Below are 6,463 nucleotides of genomic sequence, written 5' to 3'. Positions count from 1 at the left end.
CGGCCAAAGAAGCTGAGTGCACGTTCTCAGCGTCACATTCAAAGACTGGCTTTGGAAAACAGACGGATGAGTGCGTCCAGCATTGGGGGAGAGATCGAAGGGATGGGAGGTCAGCCTGTCAGTGTTTAGACCGTACACTGCGCACTGCATACAATTGCTCTGCATGGTTGTCGTTCTAGAAGGAACCCTCTGCGAAAGATGATGCTCGAGAAAGCTTGGAAACAATCTGCTGCAGACAAACTAAGGACCAGGATTACTGGAACCATATCATGTGGTCTGATGAAACCAAGACCAACTTATTTGGTTCAGATGGTGTCAAGCATGTCAGGTAGCAACCAGGTGAGAAGTACAACGACAAGTGCGTCTTGCCTACCTTCAAACATGCACAATATCCCAAAGTTCTGGAGGTTTAAGCGTGATTCAGCCCCAGCATAGCGGTCTGTCTGCCAGCATATTCATCGTGAGCTTCGCTGGACACGTCGCTGCATCGAGCTGCAGCCAGAGAACGCGGCAGTAACAGACTGTCAAACTATCCACAGAGTATCCCGCTTTTCTCAGTCTTTAATGTTTTAAAAAACAAAAGTTCATTGGAAATGATAAATCTCTATTTCATTTATTACTGTAGTTCAGTAGAGGAGGAAAATGAACATGAAAGTGTTATGGAAATTTTATTTTTGATGTTTTTTTATTTTATTTTACTGAACGTTGATTGAAGTTTTGAATTTAAAATGCCCTTCACTTGCACTTGGGCTTTGTTCAGCATTTTATGTTACAGCCTTTTATTGTTAAGAAAGTTTATCTCAGTACAATATTACAAAATAAAGAATTTCTGATGAAAACTATTAATTGGGTCATTCTTGTTTTCATAATTAATGTAGAACTGTTAAATTCCACATTTTTTCCTTAAAAAAAGGCCACATATTAACTTGTGATTAATTGCAAGTTAACTCAGGACAATGCTATTAATCGCGATTAAAATTTTTAATCACCTGACACCTCTAATTTTTTATATTTTTTTAACATTTGTCTGTGGACAACAGATAAAAAATAGCTGCTCGGTTAATTTAATGTCCATTGTCCCAGAGAAATAAATAAAATTGAAATAAAAGTTAATTTTTAAAGGCAACAATAACATGTAACAGATTATTTGAAATCTTGTTCATTTTTACATCAGTGATTTACTACTATGTAGCCTATTACTAAAAAGAAACTCATGTCGATAAAGAAAATACATTGTATTTAAAGAATTATCCTGATGTTGTTGAATAATATTTAGTGTACTGAGTAATTTATTGATTGATTGTTTATTTAAGATAGGGGCAGCACATATTGATAAAACATTTAAAAATGCAGATATATAAGATTATAGCCTTTCAAGCTAATTTCCATCTTTAGTCCCTTTAAAAAAATTAAAAAGTTTATGACCTGTACTAAAAGAACAAATTGAATCAATACAGAAAGGATAAAGACAACAGCAGAAACAACAGATGGAGTTGTCAATTAAAAAAAATAAAACAGGAAATTCATTAAATGTAGAAGCAAATATTAAGAAAAAAAAGTGGAAAAAGGGAAACAATAGGTGAATAGACAATAAAGAAAAACAAAAAGACAATAAAAAACAAAACAAAAAAAATATTTTAAAGGATTTTGTAAATTAAAATTGAGTTATTGTATTTGACATAATTATCCCAGACATGTTATAATCTCTATAAACAGGATTTTTTTCTCGAGGGGGTCTTTTTAGGGGCTTGGGAGGATTTCATACTGCATCCACTTAGTATCCCCAAACTTGCCCCCCCCCCGATATTCTGTTTGCACCCCCAACAAGGCCTGGCTAGATCCGGCCTTGGTTAGAACCCTAATCTGAACCTCTACTGTGAGTCAGATGAGCATGTTGAGCCTTACAGCTCAGTGGATTGATGAGAATTTCATCCTCCAAAAAGCCGTGTTGCACGTGAAGACATTTTCTGGCTCTATACTTTTTCTGCATTGACAGCATGTTAGCTCACTGGAACATTGTTATTATTTTATTTATTAATGATTGATATTTTCAAATTCATTTTTTTTAAATTAAATAATTAAATTCATTATTTCGTGTTAATAATAAAGATGTTTGAGAACATTGGAATGTTTTATCAACGATTTTCTTGTGGAAATCCCGATGCGCCCCAGCAGCCCCCGGCTGAATTGAGTTTGAGACCCCTGCTTTACAGGATGAAAAGTTTCTTGTAGTAGTGGTGTGTGCTCGGCGTGAATGCTACAGATCACCATCTTCATGTGTTTTTCACTGTGAACTTGTGGACTGTTACGTCCCCAATGGGCTAACCGGCCCAGCGTCTAGGGGATCATCAGTGGGGACAAGAACATTAAACTGGACACAACAAATGAATAAATAGGACGCAGTTTATTAGAATAAATGAGAACCTGTGTCGTGAAATAGAAGAAATAATTAGTTTGCTGGTTAAAAAGAACAAACCAAAACAGAGTTGGAACCTTGGCCAAAAGAAAAATAAGTCAGGGAGACTGCTGAACTGCCATGGCGACCGTCGGAGTCAGCAGCTCCCTGCTAACGGCTGCCTAACAAAACTACCTGAAGAACAAAAATTAAACAAATCCCGCAAATCAGAACTACCGCGGTCCAACCCCAAACTAACACAACAAAACCCAACAATCTAAGATTGCTGAGGACAAAAACCAACCCAAACCAACACCACACAAACTAACACCCAGCCTGCTGCTCTGCTCCCTGCCTGGCTCGGTGTGGCCGCCTCCGACTTAAATAGACAGCAGCTGCCATTCAAGGCACATTGGCCACACCTGCCAGGCGAGCCAAAGGGAACTGGATGAAAAAGGAGGCCAGACAGCAGCAACAGGACATAACGTGGACTCTGACTGAAAACACGACCACATCCCTGCTCTGTTTGAACATTCAGCCCCCACTGCTGACCTCTTCCCTTCTGTGGTGGCAGTAAAACAACTTCTGATTCAGAAAGGTGTCCACTGAGTTTGGAGTCTGCACAGTCAAGTCGGACAGAGACTGTGATGAAAATGATGAGTAACTGAGAGACATGTAAATGAAATCCTGGAGGAGAGGAAGATAATGGAGAGTAGAGCCCCATCACCCGTTCTCCAGGTCATTTATTTCAATAAATAAATCCCTTGGTTAACTCTGTCGTATATACAGCACTACTGATCAATACAAACTGTCTTTGGAAAACATTTAGAAAATGTTAAAAATCCAAACACTGAAGCTGTTTCTGTATAGAAACCTCTAGTGGTTCAATTAGTGGACTAAAAGACTTTTTAATAAAATCTAGATAAAATAATAGAAACAATGGCTCCTGTTCGTTGAAGTGTGAATATTGAACCATCACACTAACATTGTTATCATTGTTTTCATGGGTACAGAGCTATCTGAGGAACCAGTTGTGTCCAGATCAGAAGATCTGCTTTTCTGGAGAAAGGCCTCTGCACCATTCCCTGCTCTCTCAAGCTGCAGGACAACACCTTTCAGCTCCGTGCACGAGCGTCGAGAGTGAGTGTCTCTTCTAAGCTACATAGACTGTGGTTGATGAATAAGCAAACAGGATTCTGTGTGAGAAGACAGAACTTAGACTTTTTGTCTAGGAAATAAGCTGGAACTAAGGAGGAAGTAGCTGTTGTACAAAAGCACTTTCTGTCAGTCATTATACAGTTAATAGAAAGTATTGTAATGGAAAACGACAAAGTTGACAGTTTAGATATGTTGTTTACAGCACGCGGTTTGTGTTTATTTGTTCTTGATTAAAATAACTTCATTTTGAATCGCTTTCTGTTATTTTCAAGTCATTTTGAAGGCCTGTTGCTGGTGTTTTCCAAACGTTTCTGTTCTGGATGAATGTCTTTCTGTTCTTGGAACTGTGAAGGGTGTTGCATTTCTAATAAAGAAACAAAGGAAACTTCTAAACTTTCTGGTTATCTAGACACTTAAATATCAATATCGGCAAATATTGGCTATCAGTCACAGTTGCAGAGAAAATATCAGTTATCAGTAAAACATGACATTGGCTCATCCCTACATGAAAGCAGTAGCTGCATATCATGTGCAGAATATTAGCTGATGAGCTAATGGCAAAGTTTCCTATTGCATCTGAACATCCCATAACTGCTGAATGTTTTGCTCTTTTCTATGTGGTTACAGTTTTGGTGGAAGAATGTAAAGGTAGTTTGCTCTATTTATATTATTCACACCAGCTTCATTTTAACTCCTGTGATTTTCTTTCCTTTTTAAACCACACTCTGGACATTTCAGGAGAATCAATTTGAACAACTCAAGAAGAAATCTGCACCAACAGAGGAAACTGCATTCAGGCATTGGTCAGCGTGTTCTCACCGACACCAAAGAGAGACCAACACACCCACACTAATCCATCACCTAGAAAAGGGTTTCCTTTCTTTTAGAGACATGTCTAGAGGAATTTAACCATTCTTTGGAGATCAGCAGTTCTCAACATGACTAGATGGCTATAACTGCAGTGATCAGAGACGGAGAAAAGGGCTCATACAGGGACCTCAAAAGCAGCCGGTGAGAAATTCACCGTCTATGAATGAAGCGGTTTCTGAAGTGGTTTATTTAGAACCTCGCTGCAAATAATCCGTGTTTGATGTAGTGATGAATTCATGCTGACTCTGAGCAATATTCTGCTCCTTCTGTGAATTGTTTTCATGCTCCTGCACTCACACACATGCACTTGTGTTCATTCATGTTTGTGCAGTGTTTGGCTGATGAAGTAAAAGGAACTCGCTGGGATTTTGAACAAATCCAGACAGAACTAGAGATGAAGCTGCTGGACTGACAGCAGAAACAAGAACGTTCCGTCAAAGTGTTGATCAAGAGATACAGGTGTCACTAGTGTAACCAATGTGTCCCAGTGTGTCTTAGCTTAAGCACAATGCTTTCTGTAGGCTAGATCAGAAGACCAAATCCGACTCTAGGAGTGGAGGGAGAGACTGAGGTTTTTGTGTTTTGCTGGTACCATATAATTTTTAGAATAACAAGACACACAAAAAAAAGACAAATATACATAATATAGATGAATTACATGAATGGCCATTCAAAAGGACAGAAAAGATTCCAAGAAGAAAAGTTCGTGTTGGGGATCAGGTTCTAATTAAAGTCCAACACACTGGGTGACCTATCCATGCACCCAGTTGTTCTCAAGTCCAAAGAAAATTCAAAAAGAAAAGACCAAATGTCCAACAGAAAGAACGTGCTCCAGCTACGTATGTAGATTGGTCGCTCGAAGGGCAAAAAAACAGAAAAAGAAAGGGCGGCTGTGAAAAAGCCTCCTACCAGCCCGACCAGAGCAGGAGAAGGTATTTAGTGGAGTAGGAATTTTCCATGACATCCAAAGTTATGTTTCGGTTCCAGGCTCTAGCTCGCCATCAACACCTGGCCTGAATAGAGGAAACAGGGCCAGTGTAAGACCTCCATTTAAATTCTCAGTGCTAGCTATAAATTCTTAGTGCTAGCTATAAATTCTCAGTGTTAGCTTTTGGTTCTCAGTGTGCACACAAATTCTAATCAACAATCAGCAATAAATAAATAATGCAGGTCGCACTATAAATAACAGTGACTGTAAACGTCCCTATTGTACAATAAATAGTATCAAAATAGTTCATCTTAATAAATAACAATGAGCTATATTTAAACAATTCATATATCACAATTAAAGCGCATAGTTTGGATACACAATGATAATTAAACACTAGCAGCACAAGAGGAATAACTTTAAAGTGCTTAGCAGTGCATCAAATAATAACCTACCCAAACAACCTTTAAGTTTGGTCACTAAAGTACATTAAAACGTAAACACAATGATAGGGTCTAAAGATAATAATACAATACAGACTCGGTAGAAGTTTAATCTCAACAAATTAAATACATTTGGAGAAAATCGGCTTTAAACACAGTGCTAACCGCTCCATATAAAATCAATGGAGGTGGCTAGGCTAAGCACTAGTTCGAATCACCAGTTCGTAGTCTGACTCTGCTCTGTAATGCTCTTTCGCCATGGGTCGGCACCGGTAGTTGGTCCCTATAGTTCGAAATCAGTTGCCGTAATGTCAGACATTTCAATAGCGAACCAACGATGAAATTTGCCAAACATACCTCCAGCAGAATCGCCCTGAGCATGTCCCGAGCTACTACCGGCAGCATGTTAGGGGTGGAGTTTATCACCTTCGATTTGGCGTGCTCGGCCACGTGACCTCATTACGCAGCTGCGTCAGACGCACAGACGTAAGGACGCACTGCCGGTGTATTAAACCGAGAAGTTATTATTTATCGATATTTATATTTTGTTTATTTTAGTGAAGCTTTCCACCCAGGCTACACTAGACACTGACTACACCATGAACCTGATGCTATGCTAATGAGCTGCAGACACACACACACATTTAACGTCAGACAAGATTTTCACTG

Source organism: Oryzias melastigma, unplaced genomic scaffold (genome assembly GCF_002922805.2).
Source record: "Oryzias melastigma strain HK-1 unplaced genomic scaffold, ASM292280v2 sc00314, whole genome shotgun sequence".
Classification (NCBI taxonomy): Eukaryota; Metazoa; Chordata; class Actinopteri; order Beloniformes; family Adrianichthyidae; genus Oryzias; species Oryzias melastigma.
This window is presented reverse-complemented; position numbering follows the sequence as displayed.